Source organism: Arachis hypogaea, chromosome 8 (assembly GCF_003086295.3).
Source record: "Arachis hypogaea cultivar Tifrunner chromosome 8, arahy.Tifrunner.gnm2.J5K5, whole genome shotgun sequence".
NCBI lineage: Eukaryota > Viridiplantae > Streptophyta > Magnoliopsida > Fabales > Fabaceae > Arachis > Arachis hypogaea.
Window position 1 is genome coordinate 9,648,760 of NC_092043.1, and position 14,725 is coordinate 9,663,484.

A 14,725-nucleotide genomic window follows, 5' to 3' on the forward strand; every position below is an offset into this window, starting at 1 on the left:
CTAAATATCATCACATGTCAGCGTGTCTAGTCTTATTCTTAATATATATTTTTAAAATAAATTTAGATATAGTATATATTATTATTTATTAAAACAAAAAATATTTTAAATAGTTGATATAATTAAAATAAGACATTAAAAATAATAAAAAAATTTAATTTATATTTTAATATCAATAAAATATCAAAATATCATTACAATTTATCTAAAAAATACTTTATATTTTATATGTATGCGTGTCCCCATGTCATGTAAGATTTTAAAATTTGCGTGTCGGCGTATTCCGTATCGTATCGTGTCCCGTATCCGTGTCGGTGTCCGTCTCATAGGTCATCACACTATCTCTCCACCCGAATCATCCACTTCACCATCGCCATCAACACTCTCTTCTCTTTCTTATTAATCAACACCATTCCTTCCCACCCAACCACTGCTGTTGCCACCCTCTAACCCTTTCCATTCTACCACCCATAATTCCTTAGAAGCACGAGCCCTGCCCCAACTGCAACAAGAGAGGCTGCTGGCACACCCATTGCTCCTCTGCCATTGATCTCGTCCTCGACACATACACTCGCTGCCGTTAGATACTTCAACGTTGAACAGCTAGCACTTCTAATTAGTCGTCTTTAATTTTTGGGTGCCTACTACTATTATTTAATGTATCACTCACAATCACTACCAGTGTTCTCTTGTAGAGAATAAGGATGTGAGGAAGATGATAATAGAAAGGAAAAATATATGAAATCAACTAATAATCAGCCAAGAATGGAACAACATAATTAATTATAATTAGTTTTATTAATTTATAATTTAATTTGTTTGTTAAATTATTGTTGACCACGTTAGTGTTAGGAGAGAATCACGGAACAGATACTTTGATCATTCATTAGTTGATTCCATATAATTAATTATGTTTTATTAATGCGTAACACATGAAACATAGAAATCATATCCAAAATTATCCAATTTACAAGAAAAAGAAACATCCGTGTGCCTATTAGTAGCAATATCCGGTTACCAGTTGGCTGATTCTTGACTTATACAGAGTTAATTCCCTAGCATTGTTGTAATAGAAAGTAACGAGGAAGGTAGTATAGAAATTTTAGATTATTTTTTAATGTAGTTAACTAAAAATTGAATATTTTTAGGAGTGTTATGGTTTCAGTTCGATTTTAGACTAAAATTTAACTGAATATCGATTACCATCAAGCAATTGTTTGTCGTTTTTACACCAACCGAACTTAATCAAAAGTAATTTGGTTCAGTCAGTTTTTTTTTTAATTTTAATTAAACAGATCATTAATTATAGTAAAATAAAGTTTAAAAATAGTTAATAAAATAAAATAACAAGAGGACATCATCTTCAAATTCAATATAATTTCAATCTATCTCAATAACCAAACATAAAACAAACACAATAACTAAATATAAAACAAAGTAACAAACACATTTAAAAATGTTTAACAAATATCATCTTAAAACCAAATTATAAATCAACAAACACACTTTAGAACCAAATAACAAAATTAACCACCATGATTAATTTGAATCTACACCAAATTTATCATTATGTTTTTTTGGTGTAATTTTTACAAAATAAAACAAAAAAATTAATATAAATTATAAACTATAAAGTAATGCACATAATTTATGAAAAGAACTTCAATTTATTTATTTATTTTTTTGCATACCTAACTTTAAGTGTGGATTCATTGTTTGTTGACATACATATAGATATAACAAATGAACAACGTACATAAAATTATTATTTAAAAAATTTGTTACCAAACAACAAGAATTATAAAAAAAATCTGTTCTCAAACAATAATAATAAATTATAATAACAAATTTTTACAGCAATCATGCTACACATCTATGTAATTTTATATCTAAGTCCATTTAAGTTGATTCAACACCAAAAAAATTTAATACTATTAAATAAAACATGAAATACACGCGGCCAACACATATGAAACGACCGCTCTTGTCCAACGCTTCTTCTTCTTCTCACGCTCGTTTACGCACGCCTTCTTCTTCGCGTTCCACCTCCTCCTTCTTTTTCGCGTTCCTTCTTCTTCACGTGTTTTCTCTTTATCGTCATTCTTTTGTTGTTGTTGCTGCTGTATTTTTTTATCTTTCCCTCCTTCTCTCTCTGATGAAAAAGCAGTAGAAGGTGAGGGGGAAGAGTTTTGAATTGTGCATAACAGAAATGAACTGAACACGTCATTATGGTGAAACAATTGTATAGTACTGAGTGAATGAAACATGATATAATATATAAAATATAATTCAAATAGCTTTCTGCATAATGAACCGAACCACGTACTCATGGTGAAACAATTGTATAGTACTGAGTGAACGGAACATAATACATAATATAAAATCAAATTCAAATAGCTTTCTGCATAATGAACCGAACACGGTACTCACGGTGAAACAATTGTATAGTAGTGAGTGAACGAAACATAATCCATTATATAAATTCGAATTCAACTAGCTTTCTACATAATGAACCGTAAACGTCATTACGGTGAAACAATTCTATAGTACCGAGTGAACAAAACATAATCTATTATATAAAATCAAATTCAAACAGCTTTCTGCATGATGAACCGAAACACGTACTCACGGTGAAACAATTGTGTAGTACTCAGTGAACGAAACATAATCCATTATACAAAATCAAATTCGGAACACCTCTGTCTATAATTTAGATATTATCAATTCAATTCAATTCAGATTCAGAACACCTCCGTCATTCAATTAAATTCAAATAAAATTAGCAATTACATTCCATTGAATTTGATTCAAAATTGAATAATCCAAACCCCATCAAATTGATTCGTTTCAGAAGAATAATCCAAATCACTCTCATTCAACTGATTTATTTGAAGTTGATTCATTCATTATTTTAATTCAGAAGTCCAGATCGAAGAAGAAGAAGAACGACGAAACTTATTACGTTAAAGTCAATCCAGATCCATAATGAAGAATGCAAGTAGAGAAGAAGAACACGAACAAGAAAGAAAATGCGAGCAGAGGAGAATGACGAAGCCTATAACGCGAGCAGAGAAGAAGAAGGTTTAGGTTGAGCAAAGGTCATAGAAGGTTTACGTTATATGTAGCGCATGAATCACAAACGATTTGAAGGAAGAGGCGCGTATAGCAAAAAAGACTTGGATAACATCCATGTATTTTTTATATGGATGTGGAGCATTATTGTTTTTACAGTACCTGCCACAAAAAATTAGGACTAGCAACAAATTATTATGTAAGTTTATTAGAGATATAACTATTAATGTTACCTTCTTCTATCAGCTTAAGCTTTTGAGATGAGTAGTTTCATGACATGGTATTAGAGCTCTATGTCCGAAAGGTCAAGAGTTCGATCCTTGATGAACCCCAAAAGTGAAAAATAGCATAAGGCAAATAAAAGAGAAAAAGAAAGCCTATGCAAAAAATTAAACAAACCGAAAGAGGCTCTTATTTGAGGGGGAGTATTAGAGATATAACCATTAATGTTAAGTATTGAAGTATTGTCAGCAACAACAACAATTTTTATTCCAAAAATTGATGAATATATTGACCTTCAAAAAAAACATTGTTAAGTTACAGGAGAGGGCTTGATGATAGCACAAACCAGGGGTTCTCGACTGATCAGCCAGCACAGGATTCTCGGTGACGGGAAAGGATATTTGGTGAGCGCGATGACTTTTTGGCAATAGAGAGGTACTTGGTGACGGCGGTTTCTGCTACGACTGCAATAATGGAGAAGATTGTCGCGTTGAAAGAGGAGGGAGGCCACATACGGAGGAGGAGGGAGGGAGGCACTACGATCTACGAATCTACGAATGGAGGGAGGGAGGCGCTATGGAGGATAATGGAGGGACAGAGGGAGATTCTGAGATTCAGAAGAAGAAAAACGAGGGAGGAAGGCGTTGCGTCCTATATGAGTGAGTCACTAACTTAGGATTAGAGATTTTGATATTAGATTAAAAGGTAAAATAATAAAAATATTAGAATTGCGTGTTAATTCTTATTTTGGTTCGATTTCTATTAAGTTGCTTAAAAATTGAACCAAACTGAATTGATTGGTTTTATAAAAAAAAAACTAAAAAATAGATTGTTTCGATTTTTAAATTAGTTATTATAAATTTGGATTCAGTTTTGTGATAATTTTCTATCCGATTCGATAACTTATATCCTTATATATTTTTGTTAAAGAAAATTTATTTTTCATAAATATATTGATAGTTTTATTTTTTTTAATGAATAATTTTGTTAATATTTAAAAGGATAATTTACTATAATAAATAATATGGAACCCAATTTTACCAGAATGCACAAAATAAAAAATGGATACCAAATGCATTTTTTCCATAATCTATGTAAACCGCGACAGGGGTCCCGCAGTTTACAAATACACGTAATCCACTATAGGGGTGTTTCGGTTTACGTGCAATGAGAAATGAGCATAAACTGCGACAAGGGTGTCACGGTTTACATATGGGCGTAAAATGTGCATAAACCGCGAGAGGGGTGTAGCGGTTTATGCGTTAGTATAAATACACTGACGGGGTCTCGCGGATTACATTTGTGCTGGAAAAAAAGTTTTCTAGAGAGAGAAGTAGTGGTTTTCTAGAGTAGAGAGGAAAAGAGAGAAAAGTGGTTGAGTTGAGTTGAGATCGGAGCCGGGACTATAGTGGAGGCACGCAGTCTATACAGGCCCAACGGCGTTGCGCACATTGCTGGGAGCATAAATGAAGAGGTTAGCTAGTTTGGTTATTTTTAGTTAATGTATTTTGTATAATATTTTTGGTATTTTTCATTTTTTTTGTTATTTTTAGTTTCGTTATTGTTAGTTAATGTATTTAAATTTAGATTTAAATTATTATTTTAATTCATAAAATGTAGTATTTAAATTATTATTTTAATCGTTTATGTCTTTCATTGAATTTTGTGATTAGAAAATAGGAACTGTATGTTACCAGTTTAAACTTTAAAATTGTAGTGTTTGTGGTAGATGACTATAAATTACTGTTTGGTTTTTTATATGTTTGGTTTCTTCTGTGACATGCTCTAGCCGACTAGGTGTATATATAGTGTTCAGAGGCAGCAAAACATGCCTCTTCATGACAGGATCGTACTATATCTGGAGAAGGCCGATTTGTATCACCTGGCGAGACTCAACGCCAGGTGGTTCTGGTTGGACGAGCCCTTAGTTAGTGCTTTCGTTGAGAGGTGGCGTCCTGAGACGCAAACCTTTCATATGCCCTTTAGAGAGTGCACTATCACGCTGCAGGATGTAGCATACCAGTTGGGGTTGCCCGTGGATGGTTTACCTGTATCCGGGTGCCTTACTAATTTTGAGAAGTTTATGGAAGAAGGCAAACTGGTGTGGGAGTGGTTTGAGGAACTGTTTGGCGAGCTTCCACCATAGAATATGCTGAAGTAGTATACAGTCCACTTCACCTGATTTCATGAGAGGTTCAGGGTGCTATCAGATGATGCTATGGAGGAGACCGTACGCATATATGCACGGGCTTATATTATGATGCTGCTTTCCACTCAGTTGTTCGGTGACAAGAGTGGAAACCAGGTTCATATACGGTGGTTGCCCTTTGTGGCGAGACTTGATGATATGCGCAGTTATAGCTGGGAGTCAGCAGCGTTAGCCTGGCTATATCGTTGCATGTGTCGAGTGGACAACAGAAACGTGACGAACTTTGCAGGCCCCCTGCAGCTACTACAGTCATGGATTTTCTGGCGGTTTCCTAGCCTCAAGCCGCGGGGATTCGACACATATTCCTTTCCATTGGCATCCAGGTATACATATTTGTATAGTTAGGCTTGAACTATAACCTTTTTTATTATGATTCTACCTATTAACTTTGTATAACATCTTTTTGTTTAGGTAGGCCACCTACTTGCCTTCATCCGACCGCAAGGAGGAGAGAGTCGTCTAGTATCGCCTAGCTTTGGACCGATTAGGCGATCGAAATGTAAGTTTATTCATTTTGATTCAATTTTTATGTAGTACTTAACTATATATTTATTAGTTAATGGACTAATTAATGTATTCTGTCAACATCTATAGATTGTTTGGGAGCCTTACGCTTCGCTCGACGTGATGGTTGTTGTACATTCAGATATTCTCACAGAGGAGCACAGTCGGTTATGGCGTACATGTACTTGCTTGATATACTTCGCCGTCATTGAGTGGCACCAGGTGGATAGGGTGCTGCCACAGCTCGGTGGCGTTTAGCACGAGCCTAAGCCGGCCTTGACATTGATTGTCTTCATGCCAAGGATGGGAAGGGTGGGGACAGATGGTTCCCGAACTACTACCAGGTATGGCACCTTAGTTGGCAGAACAGGGTCGATGCTATCCTGAGTATCCCCCGGGTGCCTGATCACGGGCCATCTACAGACTTTCTACGATGGTGGTACAGAGTGGCCCTTATATTTCTGTCGCCAGATTCTTTGATTGCCGATCCTAGGGCCGAGGAGATCTCACAGGATGTTGCTCAGAGAGGGTTGTCACAGGCTCCTTCTAGGGTACCCATGCAAGACGTGCCAGATAACAGGCGCGTCGAGCGGCAACGACGCATTGGTACTCAAGCTACAAACCGGAAGTGGCGATGGCTGGATGACATGATTTAGGATGACAGGTCTGGTGGCGACGGAGTCGGACATGCCAATCACCGTGTCTGGCGTGGCTGTTCTCAGTGTCGGGGTGGTTCATCAGGGGGCACATCTGTTGGTCCTGGTGATAGACCCGCTGAGCATGCAGGGGCGGAGACCCAGGAGGTTCCTCTTACACATGTTTCGAGCTCCCAGATATACCATGACATCCATGGCCAGATGTTTGATGACCTGGCGGGTCCGACTTTCACGATGGATACGGACCACGAGGTTAGGAGTTTACAGTTCTATTCCGACTTTGCAGATCTCATCCAGGATGATGACCCTCCGTATTTTCAACAGCAGACCCCACAGGATTAGGTGCCTGAGACCCAGCCCCAGATGGACGTTTCGCAGGGGTCCCGCCCAGATATGGATGATATGCCGTGATACCAGCCGCAGATGTCTGACCCTCATGGATTCTAGCCCCAGCTACATGTAAACCTGAATGAGCCTGCTGCCAGTCCGTATGACAGTTAGTTGGGCATGGGAGGGACGCTGGTGCACGAAATTGTGATACACAATGGCGCCAACAACTTGTATGCACAATTGCAATCTCACTTCTTTTTCACAACTTCGCATAACTAACTAGCAAGTGCACTAGGTTGTCCAAGTAATAAACGTTACGTGAGTAAGGGTCGATCCCACAGAGATTGTCGGCTTGAAGCAAGCTATGGTCACCTTGTAAATCTCAGTCAGGCGGATTCAAATGGTTATGGAGTTTTAATAATTAAAAAGATAAATAAAACATAAAGTAAAGATAGAGATACGTATGTAATTCATTGGTGAGAATTTCAGATAAGTGCATAGAGATGCTTTGTTCCTGTTGAATCTCTGCTTTCCTACTGCCTTCATCCAATCCTTCATACTCCTTTCCATGGCAAGCTGTATGTTGGGCATCACTGTTGTCAATGACTACTTCCCGTCCTCTCAGTGAAAATGGTCCAAATGCGCTGTCACCGCACGGCTAATCATCTGTCGGTTCTCGATCATGTTGGAATAGAATCCAGTGATCCTTTTGCGTCTATCACTACGCCCAACACTCACGAGTTTGAAGCTCATCACAGTCATCCCTTCCCAGATCCTACTCAGAATACCACAGACAAGGTTTAGACTTTCTGGATCTCAGGAATGGCCGCCAATAATTCTAGCTTATACCACGAAGACTCCGATCTTTTGGAATGGAGGCTAAGAGATATACGCTCGATCTAAGGAAGAACAGAAGTGGTTGTCAGGCACGCGTTCATGAGTGAGAATAGTGATGAGTGTCACGGATCATCATATTCATCATGTTGAAGTGCAAGCGAATATCTTAGAATAAGAATAAGCATGAATTGAATAGAAACCAGTAGTAATTATATTAATACTCGAGGAACAGCAGAGCTCCACACCCTTAATCTATGGTGTGTAGAAACTCCACCGTTGAAAATACATAAGTGATAAAGGTCCAGGCATGGCCGTGAGGCCAGCCTCCAAAACGTGATCAAAGGATCAAAAGATAATCCAAAGATAGATACCAAGGTGAAGATACAATAGTAAAAGGCCCTATTTATAAGAAAACTAGCTACTAGGGTTTACAGAAATAGGTGAATGATGCAAAAATCCACTTCCAGGGCCCACTTGGTATGTGCTTGGGCTGAGCATTGAGCTTTACACGTGTAGAGGCTTCTCTTGGAGTTGAACGCCAACTTTAATGCCAGTTTGGGCGTTTAACTCTAACTTGTAACCTGTTTCTGGTGTTTAACTTCAGAATAGGGCAGAGAAGGGGCGTTTGAATGCCAGTTTGCATCGTCAAAACTTGAACAAAGTATGGACTATTATAAATTGCTAGAAAGCTCTGGATGTCTACTTTCCAACGCAATTGAGAGCGCGCCATTTAGAGTTTTGTAACTCCAGAAAATCCACTTTGAGTGCAGGGAGGTCAGAATCCAACAGCATCTGCAGTCCTTTTTCAGCCTCTGAATAAGATTTTTGCTCAGGTCCCTCAATTTCAGCCAGAAAATACCTGAAATCACAGAAAAACACACAAACTCACAGTAAAGTCCAGAAATATGAATTTTTCATAAAAACTAATAAAAAAATCCCAAAAAGTAGCTAAATCCTACTAAAAACTACCTAAAAACAATGCCAAAAAGCGTATAAATTATCCGCTCATCACAACACCAAACTTAATTTGTTGCTTATCCCCAAGCAACTGAAAATCAAATAGGATAAAAAAAAGAGAACATACAATGAATCTCACAATATCAATGAAACTTAGTCCCAATTAGATGAGTGGGGCTAGTAGCTTTTTGCTTCTGAACAGTTTTGGCATCTCACTTTATCCTTTGAAATTCAGAATGATTGGCATCTATAGGAACTCAGAATTTTTGATAGTGCTATTGATTCTCCTAGTTCAGTATGTTGATTCTTGAACACAGTTACTTTATGATTCTTGGCCGTGGCCCTAAGCACTTTGTTTTCCAGTATTACCACCGGATACATAAATGCTACAGACACATAACTGGGTGAACCCTTTCAGATTGTGACTCAGCTTTGCTAAAGTCCCCAGTTAGAGGTGTCCAGAGCTCTTAGGCACACTCTTTTTGCTTTGGATCACGACTTTAACCACTCAGTCTCCAGCTTTTCGCTTGGACATGCATGCCACAAGCACATGGTTAGGGACAGCTTGATTTAGCCACTTAGGCCTGGATTTTATTCCTTTAGGCCCTCCTATCCATTAATGCTCAAAGCCTTGGATCCTTTTTACCCTTTCCATTTGGTTTAAAGGGCTATTGACTTTTTCTTTTTCTTTTCGCCCCTTTTTTTCACTACTCTCTTTTTTTTCACTGCTTTTTGTTGCTTCAAGAATCAATTTCATGATTTTTTAGATTATCAACAACATTTTTCTTTGTTCATCATTATTTCAAGAGCCAACAACTTTAACAATCATAAACAACAAGATAAAAAATATGCACTGTTCAAGCATTCATTCAGAGAACAAAAAGTATTTCCACCACATCAATATAATTAAACTAATTTCAAGATAAAATTTAAAATCCAAGTACTTCTTGTTCTTTTGTAATTAAGCACATTTTTCATTTAAGAGAGGTGAAGGATTCAAGGAATTTATTCATAGCTTTAAGGCATAGACACTAGACACTAATGATCATGTAGTGAAGACACAAACATAGATAGAACATTCAGCCTAAGAATCGAAAACAAAAAAATAAATAGATAGGGAGATTAAGGAATGAGTCCACCTTAGTGAGGGTGGCATCTTCCTCCTCTTGAAGAACCAATGGTGCTCTTGAGCTCCTCTATGTCTCTTCCTTGCCTTTGTTGCTCCTCCTTCATAGCTCTTTGATCTTTTCTAATCTCATGGAGAATGATGGAGTACTCTTGGTGTTCCACCCTTAATTGGTCCATGTTGTAACTCAAGCTTTCCAAAGAAGTGTTGAGTTGCTCCCAATAATTGTGTGGAGGAAATTGCATCCATTGAGGCATCTCAGGGATTTCTTGATGAGAGACTTCCTCATGCTCTTGTTGAGTGCCATGAATGGGCTCTCTAGTTTGCTCCATCATCTTCTTAGTGATGGGCTTGTCCTCTTTAATGAGGATGTCTCTCTCTATGACAATCCCAGCTGAATAGCAAAGGTGACATATGAGATGATGAAAGGCTAATCTTGCCAAAGGTGAGGACTTGTCACCCACCTTGTAGAGTTCTAGAGGTATAATTTCATGAACTTCTACTTCCTCTCTAACCATGATACTATGGATCATGATGGCCCGATCCACAGTTACCGAAGATCGGTTGCTAGTGGGAATGATAGAGCGTTGGATGAACTCCAACCATCCTCTAGCCACAGGCTTAAGATCTGGTCTTCTCAATTGAACCGGGTTACCTCTTGAGTCTCTTTTCCATTGAGCTCCTTCTACACATATGTCCATGAGGACTTGGTCCAACCTTTGATCAAAGTTGACCCTTCTAGTGTAGGGGCGTGCGTTTTCTTCCATCATTGGCAAGTTGAACGCTAGCCTCACATTTTTTGGACTGAAATCTAAGTATTTTCCCCGAACCATTGTAAGCCAATTCTTTGGGTTTGGGTTCATACTTTGATCATGGTTCCTAGTGATCCATGCGTTTGCATAGAACTCTTGAACCCTTAAAATTCTGACTTGTTGAATGGGGTTGGCAAGAACTTCCCAACCTCTTCTTCGGATCTCTTGTCGGATTTCCGGATATTCGCCCTTTTTGAGCCTAAAAGGGACCTCATGGATCACCTTCTTCTTGGCCACAACTTCATAGAAGTGATCTTGATGGACCTTTGAGATGAATCTCTCCATCTCCCATGACTCAAAAGTGGAGGCAGTTGCCCTCCCTTTCCTCTTTCTAGAGGTTTCTCTGGCCTTAGGTGCCATAAATGGTTATGGAAAAACAAAAAGTAATGCTTTTACCACAGCAAACTTAAAGTATTTGCTCATCCCCGAGCAAAAGAAGAAAGAAAAATGTGGAAGAAGAAGAAAATGAAGGAGATGGAGGGTGTATAGGGTTCGACCAAGGGTAGAAGAAGGTGGTTGTGATGTGTGAAAATGAAGGAGTGAAGGGGGGTATTTACAGGGAAAATGGCCGAATGGTTTGGGTAGGTTTGGGAGGGAAATGGTTTTGAATTTTGAAGGTGGATGGGGTTTTTGGGAAAGAGTGTTGTAGAAAGATGTGAAGAGGAGAGAGAGTGAGTTGAGGTTGGTGGGGATCCTATGGGGTCCACAGATCCTGAGAGGTCAAGGAATTCTTCATTCCTGCTCTAATTGGGCATTCACAACGCCTTAGAGTGTAATTCTAGCATTTAAACGCCAGTCTGCTGCCCTGTTCTGGCGTTTAAACGCCAGCTTTTCTTCCTGTTCTGGCATCTAAACGCCAGTTTGTTGCCCTGTTCTGTCGTTTAAATGCACAGAAAGGTGCCAGATTGGGCGTTTAAACGCCCATTTTGCTACCCTTACCGTTGTTTAAACGCTAGTAAGTCCTTCCTCCAGGGTGTGTTGTTTTCAATGCTGTTTTTGATTTTTTTTTCTTTATTTTTGTAATTGTCTTTGTGACTTCACATGATCATCAACCTAGAAGAAAACAAAATAAAATAGATAAAATTAAAATAAAATTGGGTTGCCTCCCAATAAGCGCTTCTTTAATGTCAATAGCTTGACAGTGAGCTCTCATGGAGCCTCACAGATGATCAGAGTATGGTTGAGATCTCTCAACTCCAAACTTAGAGTTTGGCTGTGGCCTCCCAACACCAAACTTAGAGTTTGAATGTGGGGGCTCTGTTTGACTCTGTATTGGGAGAAGCTCTTCATGCGTACTCTCCATGGTTACAGATGGAGAACCTTGAGTCTTTACTACAAGGCATTCTTCATTCACGTGAAGGATCAATTCTCCTCTGTCAACATCAATTACAGCTCTTGCCGTGGCTAGGAAAGGTCTTCCAATGATGATGGATTCATCCTCATCCCTCCTAGTGTCTAGGATTATGAAATCAGCAGGGAAGTAAAGCCCTTCAACCTTCACTAGCACGTCCTCTACTAGTCCATAAGCCTTTTTCATAGATTTATCTGCCATCTCCAATGAGAATTTGGCAGCCTGTAGCTCATAGATTCCCAGTTTCTCTATTACAGAGAGTGGCATCATGTTTATCCCTGATCCCAGGTCACACAGAGCTTTTTCAAAGGTCATGGTGCCTATGGTACAGGGTATTAAGAATTTACCAGAATTCTGTTTCTTTTGAGATAAATTTTGCTGAACCAATGTATTTAGTTCATTGGTGAGCAAGGGAGGCTCTTCCTCCCAAGTCTCATTACCAAATAGCATGGCATTCAGCTTCATGATTGCTCCTAAATACTGGGCAACTTGCCCTTCAACAATGTCTTCATCTTCTTCAGAAGATGAATAGTTATCAGAGCTCATAAATGATAAAAGGAGGTTCAATGAAATCTCTATGGTCTCTAGATAAGTCTCAGATTCCTTAGGTTCCTCAATTGAGAACTCCTTTTTGTCCTTGGGACGTCCCAAGAGGTTTTCCTCATTGGGATTCATGTCCTCCTCCTCCTCCTCTGTGCATTCGGCCACACTATGTAAGGTTATGGCCTTGCACTCTCCTTTTGGGTTCTCTTCTGTTTTGCTTGGGAGAGTACTAGGAGGAGTTTCAGTGACCCCTTTTACTCAACTGGCCCACTTGTGCCTCCAAATTTCTAATGGAGGATCTTGTTTCAGTCATGAAACTAAGAGTGGCCTTAGATAGATCAGAGACTATGTTTGCTAAGCTAGAAGGATTCTGCTCAGAATGCTCTGTCTGTTGCTGAGATGATGATGGGAAAGGTTTGCTATTGCTAAACCTGTTTCTTCCACCATTGTTATTATTGAAGCCTTGCTTCTGTTGACCTTCCATGAAAAATTTGGATGATTTTTCCATGAAGGATTATAGGTATTGCCAAAGGCTTCACCCATGCAATTCACCTCTGCCATTGCAGGGTTCTCAGGATCATAAGCTTCTTCTTCAGAAGATGCTTCTTTAGTACTGTTGGATGCATTTTGCAATCCATTCAGACTCTGAGAGATCATATTGACTTGTTGGGTTAAAATTTTGTTCTGAGCCAGTATGGCATTCAGAGCATCAATTTCAAGAACTCATCTCTTTTGAGGCGTCCCATTACTCACAGTATTCCTCTCAGAGGTATACATGAACTGGTTATTTGCAACTATTTCAATAAGTTCCTGAGCTTCTGCAGGCATTTTCTTTAGGTGAATGGATCCACCTACAGAGTGGTCCCATGACATCTTGGAAAATTCAGACAGACTATCATAGAATATATCTAATGTGGTCCATTGTCAGAAGGACACTTTTTGGTCAGTTACTTGTATCTTTCCCAAGCTTCATAGAGGGACTCACCATCTTTTTGTCTGAAGGTCTGAACATCCACTCTAAACTTGCTCAGCTTTTGAAGAGGAAAGAACTTGGCTAAGAAATCCGTGACCAGCTTATCCCAAGAGTCCAGGCTATCTCTAGGTTGTGAGTCCAACCATGTTCTAGCTCTGTCTCTTACAGCAAAAGGGAAAAGCATAAGCTTGTAGACTTCAGGATCAACTCCATTGGTCTTAACAGTATCACAGATCTGCAAGAACTCAGTTAAGAACTGATAAGGGTCTTCTGATGGAAGTCCATGAAACTTGCAGTTCTGTTGCAGTAGAGAAACTAATTGAGGCTTTAGCTCAAAATTGTTTGCTCCTATGGCAGGGATTGAGATGCTTCTTCTATAGAAGTTGGAAGTTGGTGTAGTAAAATCACCAAGCATCTTCCTTGCATTGTTGTTTGGTTCGGCCATAATTGTTTCTTTTGCTGCTTCCTTTTCAAAAATTTCAGTGAGGTCCTCCTCAGAGTTTTGTGCTTTAGCTTCTTTTAGCTTCCTCTTCAGAGTCCTTTCAGGTTCAGGATTAGCTTCAACAAGTATGCCTTTATCTTTGTTCCTGCTCATATGAAAGAGAAGAAAACAAAGAAGATATGGAATCTTCTATGTCACAGTATAGAGATTCCTTGAGGTGTCCGAGGAAAACAAGAATGGAAGGATGAGGTAGGTAAGAAAGAATTCGAACACACAAAGAGAGATGGAGTTCGAATTGACAATGGAGGAGGAATGTTAGTGTTTAAATAGAAAAAGATAAGAGAGGGGGAAGAATTTTCAAAAATAAAAAGAATAAAATTTAAAATAAATTTTTGAAAAATTGGTTGTGGTTTTCAAAAATTAAGAGTGAAAAGGTGGTTTTGAAAAAAGATAAGAAATAAAGTTGAAAAAGATAAGAAGTTATAAAAATATTTTGAAGTTAGAATTAAAAAAAAGTGCGATTTGAAAAAGATATGATTTAAAAAAGATATAGTTGAAAAGATAAAATTAACAAGATTTGACTTTTAAAAAGTTAATGACTTGATTAACAAGATATGATTGAAATTTATTTTGAAAAAGATTTGAAAAGGAAATTAAAAAGATTTGATTTTTGAAAAAGATATGTTTGAAA